General features: G+C 38.4%; 1 long non-coding RNA gene across 1 annotated transcript in view; it reads left to right on the top strand.

The window, feature by feature from the left end:
• LOC135231745 (uncharacterized) overlaps nt 1–15,935 on the top strand; it is a 33,184-nt gene that overhangs the window by 5,132 nt on the left and 12,117 nt on the right. The gene's annotated exons all lie outside the window — the stretch shown is intronic.

The following is a 15,935-nucleotide window of genomic DNA, read 5'->3' as shown; positions in this document are numbered from 1 at the left end:
CAATAAAACTAGAAATCAATAACAGAAAAACTAGGGAAAAGAAATCAAATACTTGGAAACTGAACAATACCCTCCTGAAAAAAGACTGGGTTAAAGAAGACATCAAGGAGGGAATAAGGAAATTCATAGAATGCAATGAGAATGAAAATACTTCTGTCAAAACCTCTGGGACACAGCAAAAGCAGTGCTCAGAGGCCAATTTATATCGAGAAATGCACACATACAAAAAGAAGAAAGAGCCCAAATCAGAGAACTGTCCCGACAACTTGAACAAATAGAAAGTGAGCAACAAAAGAATCCATCAGGCACCAGAAGAAAACAAATAATAAAAATTAGAGCTGAACTAAATGAATTAGAGAATAGAAAAACAATTGAAAGAATTAACAAAGCCAAAAGCTGGTTCTTTGAAAAAATTAACAAAATTGATAAACCATTGCCTAGACTGACTAAAGAAATACAGGAAAGGAAACAAATAACCCGAATAACAAACGAGAAGGGCCACATCACAACAGACCCAACTGAAATTCAAAGAATCATATCAGATTATTACGAAAAATTGCACTCGAACAAATTTGCAAACCTAGAAGAAATGGATGAATTCCTGGAAAAACACTACCTACCTAAACTAACACATTCAGAAGTAGAACAACTAAATAGACCCATAACAAAAAAAGAGATTGAAACGGTAATCAAAAAACTCCCAACAAAAAAAACCCTGGCCCGGACGGCTTCACTGCAGAGTTCTACCAAACTTTCAGAGAAGAGTTAACACCACTACTACTAAAGGTACTTCAAAGCATAGAAAATGACGGAATACTACCCAACTCATTCTATGAAGCCACCATCTCCCTGATACCAAAACCAGGTAAAGACTACAAAAAAAGAAAATTACAGACCTATATCCCTCATGAACACAGATGCAAAAATCCTCAACAAAATTCTAGCCAACAGAATTCAACAACATATCAAAAAAATAATTCACCACGGCCAAGTGCGATTTATACCAGGTATGCAAGGCTGGTTTAATATTAGAAAAACCATTGATGTAATCCACCATATTAATAAAACAAAAGACAAAAACCACATGATCTTATCAATTGATGCAGAAAAGGCATTTGACAAAGTCCAACACACATTTATGATAAAAACTCTCACCAAAATAGGAATTGAAGGAAAATTCCTCAGCATAATAAAGGGCATCTGTGCAAAGCCAACAGCCAACATCACTCTAAATGGACAGAGCCTGAAAGCATTTCCCTTGAGAACGGGAACCAGACAAGGATGCCCTTTATCACCGCTCTTATTCAACATCGTGCTAGAAGTCCTAGCCAGGGCAATTAGGCTAGACAAAGAAATAAAGGGCATTCAGATTGGCAAAGAGGAAGTAAAATTATCTCTATTTGCAGATGACATGATCTTATACACAGAAAACCCTAAGGAATCCTCCAGAAAACTACTGACACTAATAGAAGAGTTTGGCAGAGTCTCAGGTTATAAGATAAACATACAAAAATCATTTGGATTGCCTACATCAACAAAAAGAACATCGAAGAGGAAATAACCAAATCAATACCATTCACAGTAGCCCCCAAGAAGATAAAATACTTAGGAATAAATCTTACCAAAGATGTAAAAGACCTATACAAAGAAAACTACAAAGCTCTACTACAAGAAATTAAAAAGGACATACTTAAGTGGAAAAACATACCTTGCTCATGGATAGGAAGACTTAACATAGTAAAAACGTCTATTCTACCAAAAGCCATCTATACATACAATGCACTTCCGATCCAAATTCCAATGTCATTTTTTAAGGTGATAGAGAAACAAATCACCAACTTCACATGGAAGGGAAAGAAGCCTCGGATAAGCAAAGCATTACTGAAAAAGAAGAAGAAAGTGGGAGGCCTCACTCTGCCTGATTTAAGAACCTATTATACAGCCACAGTAGTCAAAACAGCCTGGTATTGGTACAACAACAGGCACATAGACCAGTGGAACAGAATTGAGAACCCAGATATAAATCCATCCACATAAGAGCAGCTGATATTTGACAAAGGCCCAGTGTCAATTGGGGAAAAGATAGTCTTTTTAACAAATGGTGCTGGCATAACTGGATATCCATTTGCAAAAAAATGAAACAGGACCCATACCTCACACCATGCACAGAAACTAACTCCAAGTGGACCAAAGACCTAAACATAAAGACTAAAACGATAAAGATCATGGAAGAAAAAATAGGGACAACCATAGGAGCCCTAATACAAGGCATAAACAGAATACAAAACATTACCAAAAATGACGAAGAGAAACCAGATAACTGGGAGCTCCTAAAAATCAAACACCTATGCTCATCTAAAGACTTCACCAAAAGAGTAAAAAGACCACCTACAGACTGGGAAAGAATTTTCAGCTATGACATCTCTGACCAGCGCCTGATCTCTAAAATCTATATGATTCTGTCAAAACTCAACCACAAAAAGACAAACAACCCAGTCAAGAAGTGGGCAAAGGATATGAACACACACTTCACTAAAGAAGATATTCAGGCAGCTAACAGATACATGAGAAAATAATCTCGATCATTAGCCATTAGAGAAATGCAAATTAAAACCACGATGAGATTCCATCTCACTCCAACAAGGCTGGCATTAATCCAAAAAACACAAAATAATAAATGTTGGAGAGGCTGCAGAGAGATTGGAACTCTTATACACTGCTGGTGGGAATGTAAAATGGTACAACCACTCTGGAAATCTATCTGGCGTTATCTTAAACAGTTAGAAATAGAACTACCATACAACCCAGAAATCCCACTCCTCGGAATATACCCTAGAGAAATAAGAGCCTTCACACAAACAGATATATGCACACCCATATTTATTGCAGCTCTGTTTACAATAGCAAAAAGCTGGAAGCAACCAAGGTGTCCATCAATGGATGAATGGGTAAATAAATTGTGGTATATTCACACAGTGGAATACTACGCATCGATAAAGAATAGTGACGATTCTATGAAACATTTCATAACATGGAGGAACCTGGAAGGCATTATGCTGAGTGAAATGAGTCAGAGGCAAAAGGACAAATATTGTATAAGACCACTATTATAAGATCTTGAGAAATAGTATAAACTGAGAAGAACACATACTTTTGTGGTTACGAGGGGGGGAGGGAGGGAGGGAGAGGGTTTTTTACTGATTAATTAGTAGATAAGAACTGCTTTTGGTAAAGGGAAGGACAACACTCAATACATGGAAGGTCAGCTCAATTGGACTGGACCAAAAGCAAAGAAGTTTCCGGGATAAAATGAATGCTTCAAAGGTCAGCGGAGCAAGGGCAGGGGTTTGGGAACCATGGTTTAAGGGGACTTCTAAGTCAATTGGCAAAATAATTCTATTATGAAAACATTCTGCATCCCACTTTGAAATGTGGCGTCTGGGGTCTTAAATGTTAACAAGCGGCCATCTAAGATGCATCAATTGGTCTCAACCCACCTGGAGCAAAGGAGAATGAAGAACACCAAGGTCACACGACAACTAAGAGCCCAAGAGACAGAAAGGGCCACATGAACCAGAGACCTATATCATCCTGAAACCAGAAGAACTAGTTGGTGCTCGGCCACAATCGATGACTGCCCTGACAGGGAGCACAACAGAGAACCCCTGAGGGAGCAGGAGATCAGTGGGATGCAGACCCCAAATTCTCACAAAAAGACCATACTTAATGGTCTGACTGAGACTAGAGGAATCCCGGCAGTCATGGTCCCCAAACCTCCTGTTGGCCCAGGACAGGAACCATCCCCGAAGACAACTCATCAGACATGAAAGGGACTGGACAGTGGGTAGGAGAGAGATGCTGATGAAGAGTGAGCTAATTATATCAGGTGGACACTTGAGACTATGTTGGCATCTCCTGTCTGGAGGGGGGATGGGAGGATAGAGAGAGTTGGAAGCTGGCAAAATTGTCACGAAAGGAGAGACTGGAAGGGCTGACTCATTAGGGGGAGAGCAAGTGGGAGTATGGAGTAAGATGTATATAAACTTATATGTGACAGACTGACTTGATTTGTAAACGTTCACTTGAAGCTCAATAAAAGTTAATAAAAAAAAAAAAAAGAAAAAAGAAAGACAACTAGCAAGACTGAATGCTTTCCCATTAAGACTGGGATAAACTAAAAATGTCCACTTTCGCAATGTTTATTTAATATTGTACTAGAGATTCTAGCTAACACATTTAGGCAAGAAAAAGAAAGAAAGGCATAATGATTAGAAAGGATGTAAAATATTCAAAGGAATCTACAAAATATCTGAAAGGTCACAGGATGCAAATTTAACATAAAAATCAATTGTATATTTATACATGTTATTGAGCTGTTGTAACAAATTTTTTAAAATATCATTTCAATAGCATTAGAACATATAAAATTCTTAGAGATAAATTTAGAAAAATATGTGCAAAACCAGGTACACCAAAAACAATAAAATAAAGAGAATCTAAATAAATGGGGAGATATGCCATGTTTATGAAATGGAAGATTCAATCTTGTTAACGTGTAATTTCTACCCTAACTGTTATATACATTCAAAACAATCAAAATCCCAATAGGCTTTTTTGGTATAAATTTATAAGCTTTCTGAGAAATTTAAACAGCATTGCAAATGACCTGGAAAAAAAAAAAACGAAATAATCTTGAAAAAGAAAAAAATTGAAGGACTTATGCTACTTGATTTCATGTTTTTCTATAAAGCTACAATAATCAAGTTAATGTGGTACTGTAAAATTAGATAAAATTAGTCAATGGATCAAAATAGAGAATTCAGAAATAGACCGCGTACATACAGTTAGTTGATTTTCTATATTGACACCAAAATAATTCACTGAAGGAAACTACATCTTTTCAACAATTGGGGATGTAAGAATTAGATGTCCATATGAAACATATTTGCATAAGGGATAATTTCTAGAAGAAATAACAGTGTATCTTGCTTGATACACTAAAAATTTGGTGGCCCTACCACAGAAAATGCCATTTCTCTCAAATGCTGGATGTATCTTTTTAGAAAGATAGTATAGTATATTGAAAAGGGCCCTAAACTGGAAGTCAAAACACCAGTATTTTAGTTTTCACTCCACCAATTACCAGCCATGAGTCCTTTTCTGAACCTTAATTTCTTCATCTGTAAAACAGAGTTGTTAATATATGCCTTTCCTTCTTTCAAACGTAAGGCAATATCAAAGATAACATCTGTGTTCATATATATACTGTTATAATCAAGCAGTAATTATGTTTTTCACGTGCTTTCTCTCATGATCCAATGTTCACACTTTCTTTCGTTGGTATAGATCTTGTGCCCTCTCCTTCCTTAGCATAAATTTTCTCAGTATGTCTTGAGGTAAAGAAGGGAAAATCAGTAAAACAGTAATATATTCAATGAAGCTAGGAATTCTAGACTCTCTGTAGGCCAAGACAAATTCTATAACATTAAGATGGTTTTGGTTGAAATATTAATTGAAGTACTTTCCTGCCTGATTATGATTCTTAATGCTCCCGAAGTCCTTTTGTATAACAGAATGATATTTTTAGGAGTCCTAAGGTAAGTACTAGGAACACTGGTGGTGCAGTGGTTAAACACTTGGCTGCTAATTGAAAGGTCGGCTCTTCAAACCCACCAGTGGCTCTGTGGGAGAAAGATGTGACAGTTGCTTCCACAAAGATGTACAGCCTTGGAAGCCCTGTGGGCAGTTTTACTTTTTTTATAGGGTCGCTATGAGTCAGAATCAACTCAACAGCAACGGGTTTTGGTTTGGTTAAGGTAAGTACAGCCCAGGTGACTACAATATCCTAGAATGACTTACTGTTTAATTTGAATGTGTGGGATTTGTTCTGCACTTAAAATCAGGGCTTGGAACCAGTTCAAACTAGTTCAATCACGGCTGATGAAGTGGAACCAACAGATCCAAATTTTTACAATTTGGGTGATCGGGTATGAGAACTGGAACAGGAAAAATTACAAGTCTAAGCCCTGGAGTGGGAGACTCAGAAGAGACTAGTAAGCCCTTTCAGGAGCCTGATGCATGAGATAGAATTATTGGCGGGACTGTGGAGAGTGATACACATTCAAAGTGGCACAATGGGCTGCCATGTTAGAGTGGGGCACCACTGTTTCCAACTCTGTTCAAAATCCTAAGGGAAAGAGATTTGGTTGCTATGCAACAAGTATGCTGCCCTTGTTTCCTAAGAGGGAGATTGGGTTATCATTCTGGTTCACCTAAATTTTAAAAATTCAGGGCTGTTCCAGTTTTGCTTCCTCAGCATGACCAAACTGGGAAGAACCAGTTGGAAGCCCTGGTTAAAATCCCTGACCTTATATGCTCTGTTTATTAATTTAATTGCAAGTCAGCTTATCTGTTTGTCTGTTGGGATGGAGGAGATGACTTGTTTAGCAGCCTTGTGATATGCTTCCATGTGCTTGCAAGCTGATGTTTAGAGACCTATTGTTGATAAAACTTGAATGAGGCTAGCAGAAGGAAAAAATTCTTTAGGGAACAAGCTACACGCTTTCCTCATGGAATGCTGAACTCTAAATTCTCCAAAACAATTATGGAAGAGGAAATGAGAACCCTGTGGATTTCTGTGCAGTGAGTGAATAAAATATAAGGGGAGGTTGAAGTTTTGTTTAAAGCAGTGAGCATTTATTGAGACCATATCATGTGCCAGCACTGTTTAAGGATTAGAAAAATTCAAGTATGTAAGATAAAAACTCTGTCCTGGAATCACTCAGTCTCTGCAGTGGTTTTCAGCCCTTGGTTCACATTAATCATTTGGGACAGTTTTAATATTTATGAAGAGGACACATACCAGGCCAATTAAAGCCTCATCTCTGGGAATGAAACTCAAGTATCTGTAATTTTTAAAAGCACCTCTGTTGACCTAATGTGCAGCCAGGATTATACTAAAGGCTGAAAACAGGAATAGTAGCCAAACTTGGGCCCTCCCAAGAAAGCTGTGGTTTAGTTGATGCTGAATGTAGAGAAAAATTTTATATAAAGGTTGGGGTTTCAGAGAAGTTAGTTAAAAAAGGAATGAGAGTTGCAGAAAGCATAGCAGAAAGGATTTGGATGGTAATCAATAAAGGAAGGAAATAGAAGTAAAACATGCATAAAAGAAGAGAAATGGGTAAGAAAGAGGAAAACACCAGGGGCTTTTTTGTCTCCCCCTCTCTCTTTCTCCCTTCCTTTCTCCCTCCTTCCCTTTCTTTCCTTCATTCTTTCTTTCTTCTCTCCTTCCCTCTATTTCTTCTTCCCTTTCTTTTTATTTCCTTTTCTTTGTGTGTGTGTATACGTGTGTACGTGGGTGTGTGACAGAGGGTCAGAGTACACAGGAGAGATTATATTTAGATTAATATTAAAAAAAAATATTGGGAACGGTAAATTCTAGCTGATGTGTCAGAGAGAAAGTAACCTTGGAGCAAGTTTCTAAGCTGGTGAAGGTGAATATTCAAGAAGGGAACAATGCCATCTTCAAACACACGCTTAAATGTTTTTGTTCTGCTTTGTTTTTGAGCAAGTTTATGGGTTTGATGGATCATGGTCTGACCTGGACAATAAATGATCTCATAATTTCCTCCCCCATCCAGGTGAAGGGTCTTGGAGAGCCTGTGGAGTTCTAGTTCATCTAAGGCAATTTCTAAAGCTTCTAGCCTTTAAGACATTCTGACTTCTTCCTCTACAAAGTTTTACTTTGCTCTTATCCCTAAGCCTCTTTTGTCCCAGGTAACTTCAGCTCAGTTTATCCTTTAGAACTCAGCTTGATCATCCTGACCTATCTGTCCAGGTCAATAATTCTATTACACAGTGTCAGTCTCCTGTATACCCCTGCTTCATATCTCTATCACCATTGCTATTTGACTTTTATTTCTAAAATAGTTTTTTTTTTTTTTAATTTTTACATGTCTTTCTGCATAAGATGTAGGCTTCATGAGGGCAGGGACCATGTCCATTTTGTTCACTATTTCTCCACCACCTAGCTCAATGTCTGGTTCAGAACAAGGGCTCAGTAAATATTTATCAAATGAATAAATGAATGAATAGTGGAATTATTATGGGGAAGAGGAGTCCCTGGGTGATACAAATGGTTAACATGCTCAGCTGCTACCCAAAAGTTTGGATGTTCAAGTCCACCCACAGGTGCCTTGGAAGAAAGGCCTGGCAATCTATTTCCAAAAGATCAAAACCAAAAAACCAAACCTGTTGCCATCATGGTGATTCTGACTCATAGCAACCCTATAGGACAGAGCACTACTGCCCCATTGGGTTTCCAAGGAGCGGTTGGTGGATTCAAACTGTCGACCTTCTGCTTAGTTAGCATCCATGCTCTTTAACCACTAAGCCACCAGGGCTCACCCAAAAGATCACAGCCACTGAAAACCCTACGGAGCACAGTTCTACTGTGACACACATGCAGTCACCATGAATTGGAGTTGACTCAACAACAACTGGCTTACTGGTTTAATGTGGAAGAAGAGAGGGAGTAAAAACAAAGAGACAAGCTGATGGTGGCAGCTGGAGAACAAACTGAGATTTTACAAGAGATAAGAGAAATTTGCTTTGATGCTGTTTTCAAATCATCTCTGTTTATAAGAAGCGTAAACAAATCAAAAACAACCCATTGCCATTGAACTGATTCCAACTCATAGCAACCCTACAGGACAAAGTAGAACTGCCCCATAGAGTTTCTAAGGAGTGGCTGGTGGATTTGAACTGCCAGCCTTTTGGTTAGCAGTCATATCTCTTACCCACTGTGTCACCAGGGCTCCCTAAAAAAAACATGTGCCTTATTTCATGGCTTTTGGTATTTGTGTCCTGTTTCCACTTTTTTCTTTTTCACTCTGAAAAGTTCAAATACAGAGGTGTTGTGTTCTGGTGTCCCAAGAAAGAAGCTGACTGAACTCATGGGTGAATTCAAATGCCCTGGACAAGTCTATCACCTTTCTGCCTTTAGGAAAATGGGGAAGGGAGAAATAACAGCACTCCTTTGATGTTACTTGTCCAGAAACTTATAGCCATGAAGAGACAAGGAGTTTTTACTGATATAATTACAGCCAAAAAAAGCACAGAGTTCTATATAATTTACATAAAATTTTACAGTTTCATCCTTCTCTGATGAGTTTAAAACCCTTGAAATAGTCATTATGAAGAAAAGGAAACTGAAGCTTAGGGAAGTTATGATTTTGCCTGTCACTAACCTTGCAAACGTCATTTTTCAGATTTGTATCAGACAGCACCCTTCTGTGCCTTTCATCTGCATTTGAAAGGCATTCCTCTCTAGTTCCTTAGAAACAGGACCAGAAGCTCATACCATTTTATAATCAGAAAGAATCTCGGGTCATCCTTTCCATATTTGCAACAATCCCCTCCATTGCATTCTTCACAATTAAATGTCCAGCTTCTACTTGACTGTCCTCAGCAATGGGCGTTTCATTCTTTCCTGGGCAGATCATTCCCACTGTTGAAAGGTTTTAATTATTATCTCCCTCCATTCTGATGGCTAGTACCAATAAATATGCACTGATAAGCTAATTCCTGTGTTAAGTGTTGTGCTAGGCATCAGTTTACATGCCACCATTTCTGAGAATATTTCCAAAGAAAAAAAAGACAAAATATGTCAACAGGAAACAATAAAGCTCTAATTGTGCACTAGAAGGGGTCTGTTGGAGTGATATTTGGGTCCCTCTTTGCAAATCTATGAAAAATCCAGTTATATTCGAGTCACATAGACGTTCCTCTATGGACCCTATCAATTTTTACTACACAAGGAAGTTCTGGTCTGTCTTATAGCCACGTTCTTGGCATCTTCTTCTGCCATGATGCCTTAGCTACATTTTCACTGTGCTGGATTACAACACCTGGGATTACGGCAAGGGCCTCTTAACAAACCTAAAAGCACAGTTGGGAATTAGTGAAAAACTGATTTTCTCTACCCCAGTAAATTTAAAAATGGGCAGAAAGACTGTGACAATTATCCTTATTAGAGTCCTGGTAATAACGAAGTGTGGGAAAACGTACATGGCCTTTAGTCATTGATTTACTCCTTCAACAAATATTTAAGCACTTAATAAGTCCCAATGAAGTTCCTGGATGCTGCAAACAGTTAATGGACTTGGCTGCTAACTTAAATGTGGAAGTTCTAGTGCACTCAGAGGTGCCCCAGAAGAAAAAAAATTAGTCATTGAAAACCCCATGGAGCACAGTTCTACTCTGACACATATGGGGTTGCCACGAGTTGGAATTGACTTGATGGCAACTGGTTTTGATATGTACCAGATGTTGAGCTCAGTGCTCAGGAAACAACGATGAGCAAAACCAGACCTGCCCCTGCCATTGCAGAGTCAGACTTTAATTCTAAAAATCACAAGCAAAAGTGAAATTACCCCGAGATTTGCACTCTAAAGGAGTGCTTGTCAGGAGATTCAGGGAAGTGACTCTGAGGTGATGACTGGACTGAGATCTGAGGAAAACAAGGAAAAGTAGAGCGGTGAGAGAAAGGTTTTTCCTTATAAAAGAAACAGCGTGTGTAAAGACTCTGTGGTGGGCAAGAGCATGGCGCTTTGGGGGAATGAAACAAGAGCAGTGCCCTGGAAGAGCAGAGACTGAGTGAGATCATAGTGCCTGATGGGGCCTTTCCCTGACAATGATCAGATGCTCATTTTGTTTCTCCTCAATTTTTACTGAGCAATGTACTGAGTTGGTAGTTGGTAGCTTTGGAGGCTTTCCATGTGTCCAGTTGAATAGTTGAAATAGTTCTTTTTTTTTTTTTTTTCCTCTCCCTGGGGCATATAAGGTAAATCTGTAGACAAAATAATAATAATAAAATCCTGAAACGACAAATAGTTATGACTTCCAGCACCAGCCCTTGCAGATTCATGGTGGTTGCCTGTAAGCGTATCATGAAAAGGAATTCTGAGGCTTGTCTTTGCCATGTCCCATCTCCCCCATCTGTAGTCAGTTACTAACTTGATGTTAGTGTTCAGACCACTCTGTTTTCCTTCCTTTGTCTTGGAAAGTAGGAAAAGATCTTTACCCCTGGAGCTGAAAAGTACTTCGAGGTGACCTTTTCCTTTGTGCAATAAAGATGGGAGTGTACAGCATTCATCTCATTTACGTGACAAGGTGGCTTTGCCATTGAATCAATACTAGAGCTATTCCTTCTTTCTTGGCTCTTAAGTACAATTTCATATGGACCAGTGCTTTGCAAAACAATGAAAAATCCATACAAATGTGTACATTTGTTTGGAAATTTGGGGGAAAATTCTTTCATTGATCAACATGTCTGCTACTTTTCAGTTTCATTAAAAGGAAACAACAACAAACTTACACAGAAAATAAAAAAAAATACCTATCTTAACACTCTTCAATATTAACTTGAAGACCTGCAGGTTTTTAAGATCTGGGAAGTTGGCAGCAGAACCTCATTTCACATATTGCATGCTACCCAAGAAGATGAAATATTTAGAAGCTGGGAATTGCTGAAGGCATTAAAAATACCAGTGTTTGCAAAAACCTATAATAGTAAAATATTTACAATTTTCATGGCTGGAATACTAATGAAAGTATCAGTAGGTAGGACTTTGAGGATAGATCTGTAGGCACAATCAGGCACATGGGAGAGGTTACCAAGAAGGAAATGAATCTTTATTTATTATTCACATTGATTATCAGGCATATTTTAAAGAATTGTTTTAAATGCATATTTACATAATTTCACTCCATTTACTTTTAAAAGCATCTAAGCTCCAATTGATGATAAAAATATATTTTTTTTCCTAAGCTATAGAGTTCCTCAGATGTATGCACTTAAAAGGCAAAAGAAAGATCAGTGAGATTGGCTTCAAGAGAAAGAGATACATGGAGTCTTCCCACCAGCAAGTAAAATATTAATGAATAGCTCCAGTGCCTGAAGAAATCTGAGTAGGATAAATGTAACCTGAATGTAGAATGGAGGAAGACACTAGCTCTTTTGAGTGTCGAATATGTGTCAGGCCCTTTGCTACACACCTTACATATATATTAAACTCCTTGATATTTACAAAGAAACTGTAACATAGGTAACACCAGCCTAGTTTGCAAAGGAAGAAATTGATGGTTCACAGAGTAAATTGCGCCATGTACACATCTGGGACTGGAACCCATATTGTCTGGCTTAGAGGTGCCTCCTCTTTTTTTCACAGCCTGAAAGTATTAATCGAAAGGATAACCAATTATTTCTACTTCTCTTGCTCTTTAGCCTGACATCCACAGGAGATGGTTGCATTGGATATTTTTCAGCAGCTGTGTTTTGGGATTAATGGCGAATTGGAGGCTCTGGCTCTTCTCTGTCATGAAATGCTCAGCAAACATACGCTTGATATAGTACTTCTGCACCCAAATTCAAACAGTTTTCTTTCTCCTAGATGTGCTGGCCCAGATTCCAGCAAACACTGTCCTGATCTCAAATCAGATGTTTACACTTCCCCATAATGTACCACTTTTGGTGCGTACATAATGTGGTCTGGAGCACGGGAGACTCTCACAACAGATTGTAGATAAGTGTTTAATGGTCTCTTGGCATGTATCTGTCCAAATGTCCACCATCTAAATGTCTGGGTGGAAAATAGATAGTTGGGAAGCTTGTGAGTCAGCTACAGTCGCACAACTGGTAAGTGGCTGAACCAGAATTTCAGTTCAGAACATTTTGACTTTAATCTTTCATTACCTTCAGCTCTGAAGGATAGGATTCAATCTTTTAATTTGTTGCATCTTCCTCAGTACCTGGTACAGGTTTGATTGTATGGTATTTACCCAATAAATAACATTATTAAAAGGCATCTGAAGTATTAACTGACTCAAAAAACTAAGGAGGCTGAAATCATTTAAAAAGAAATGGGAGAACAAAAGAACACATACAAAGGCACAGAGATACATGAGAGAATGGCGTGCTCAGGAAATGTTCCTTTTGAAGACTTGTTTTGTACCCTTCACTTATAGTTCTCATCACAATCTGCTCAGCACTTAGAATTATAAAAATGAATCTGTCTTCTTAACTATATTATCAACATAGTCTGCTTCATTTCTGTGAGGCCGAATAGTTAACGCAAAGTAGGTCCTCACCCTTGTTTGCTATGTGGAATGTACTTAGAAAAGCAAACCAAGGCTGAACATTCTCCCAGAGGCAGATTATCCAATAGGCAAGGTAAGCATGGTACTTATCCTGCTTCACAGATCATGTGTAGTGAACAATTTCACATTCAAAAGTGGTTGCAGCAGTACATCCACAGGGAACTACCAGAAATTCAAGTTGGATTCAGAAGAGGACATGACATGATGTTATATGGGTCTTGGCTGAAAACAGAGAATACCAGAAAGATGTTTACCTGTGTTTTATTGACTACATAAAAGCATTCAACTGGATCATAACAAATTATGGATAACTCTGTAAAGAATGGAAATTCCAGAACACTTAATTGTGTTCATGAGGAACTGTACATAAACCAAGAGGCAGTTGTTTGAACAGAACAAGGGGATGCTGGGTTGTTTAAAGTCAGGAAAGGTATGCGTCAGGGTTGTATCCTTTTACCACATATTCAATCTGTATGCTGAGCAAATAATCTGAGAAGTTGGACTATATGGAGAAGAATTGGGCATCGGGATTGGAGGAAGACTCATTAACAATCTGAGATATGTAGATGACACAATCTTGCTTGCCGAAAGTGAAGAGGACTTGAAGCACTTACTGATGAAGATCAAAGGCTATAGCCTTCAGTATGGATTGCACCTCAACATATAGAAAACAAAAATCCTCACAGCTGGACCAATAAACAACATCATGATAAATGGAGAAAAGATTGAAGTTGTCAAGGAGTTCATCTTACTCGGATCCACAATCAACACTCATCGAAGCAGCAATCAGGAAATCAAACGATGTATTGCATTGGGCAACTGTGCTGCAAGAGACCTCCTTAAAGTGTTAAAAAGCAAAGACGTCACCTTGAAGACTAAGATGCACCTGAACCAAGCCATGATGTTTTCATTCATCTCGTATGCATGGAAAAGCTGGGTAGTGAATAAGGAAAACTGGAAAAGAATTGATGCATTTGAGTTATGGTATTGGTGAGTATTGAATATACCATGGGCTGCCAAAAGAATGAACAAATCTGTCTTGGAAGAAGTACAGCCAGAATGCTCCTTAGTAGCAAAGATGGTGAGACTATGTCTCACATACATTGGACAAGTTAGCGGGAGGAATCAATCTCTAGAAAAGGACATCATGCTTGGTAAAGTAGAGGGTCAGTGAAAATGAGGAAGACCCTCAACGAGATCAGTTGACACAGTGGCTGCAACAATGGGCTGAAGTATGACAATGATTGTGAGGATGGTGTAGGACTGGGCAATGTCTCATTCTGTTGTGCATAGGGTTGATATGAGTCGGAACTAACTCGGCAGTACCTAAAAACAACAACAGAGGAAAGGTAGATTTTTTTCTTTACCACCATATATTTAATATCTACAATAATGCCCTGTGCCTAGCAACTACCTTTAGCAAATATAATATTCTATAATTTATAGTTTATATAATTTTATTCAGTTAATATAGCCATCAAAAATTATTGTATTTTTAATACCATGAAGTTTTCTCTACTTGTTGTTAAGTTCTGTCCAGTTGGCTCTAATTCATTGCTATGTTTGAGCCCATTGTTGCTGCCACTGTGTCAATCCATCTCCCTGAGGGTATTCCTTTGTTTCACTGAACCACTACTTTACCAAGCCTGATGACCTTCTCCAGGAATTGGTCCTTCCTCATAACATGTCCTAAGTACATGAAATGAAGTCTCACCATCCTTGCTTGCAAGGCTGTATTTCTTCCAAGACAGACTTGTTCGTTCTTCTCGCAGTCCATGGTATATTCAAAATTCTTTACCAACACTGTAATTCAAAGGCATCGATTCTTCTTCGGTCTTGCCCAGCTTTTGCATGAGTATGAGGCATGTCAGGCACACCTTAGTCCTCAAAGTGACAACTTTGCTTTTGAACACTTTAAAGAGGTCTTTTGCAGCAGATCTGCCCAATGTAATACATCATCTGCTTTCATGGGTGTTGATTGTGGATCCAAGTAAAATGAAACCCTTGACAGCTTCAGTATTTTCTTCATTTATCATGATGTTGTTTATTGGTCCAGTTGTGAGGATTTTCGTTTTCTTTATGTTGAGGTGAAATCCATACTGAAAGCTGTAGTCTTTTATCTTAATCCATAAGTGCTTCAAATCCTCTTCACTTCAGCAAGCAAAATGTGTCATCTGCATATTGAAGGTTATTGATAAGCCTCCCTCCAATCCTGATGTTTCATTCCTCTTCATATAGTCAAGCTTTCTCAGATTTTGTGCCAGCATACTGATTGAATAAATATGGTGAAAGGATACAACCTTGATGCAACCTTTCCTGACTTTAAACCACTGAGTATCCCTTTGTTCTATTCCACTGCCACTTGGTCTACATACAGGTTCTTCAGGAGCACAATTAAGTGTTCTGGAAATCCCATTCTTTGCAATGTTATCCATAATTTTCTATGATCCACACAGTCAAATGTCTTTGCATAGTCAATAAAACACAGGTAAACATCTCACTGGTATTCTCTGCTTTCAGCCATTATCTACCTGACATCAACTATGATAACCCTCATAACATGTCCTTTTCTGAATTCAGCTTTAATTTCTGGCAGTTCCATATGGATGTACTGCTGCAATCATTTTTGAATTGTCTTTAGCACAATTTTACTTATGTGTGATATTAATGATATAGTTCGATAACTTCCACATTCTGTTGGGTCACCTTACTCTGGAAAGGGCACATTTATGGCTTACTTCCATTCACTTGGCAAGGTCACTGTCTTCCAGTGCTAT

The sequence above is a fragment of the Loxodonta africana genome, chromosome 7, assembly GCF_030014295.1.
Source record: "Loxodonta africana isolate mLoxAfr1 chromosome 7, mLoxAfr1.hap2, whole genome shotgun sequence".
Lineage (NCBI taxonomy): Eukaryota > Metazoa > Chordata > Mammalia > Proboscidea > Elephantidae > Loxodonta > Loxodonta africana.
The sequence above is the reverse complement of the archived record's forward strand: the minus strand, read 5'-3'. Positions and strand labels throughout refer to the sequence as shown.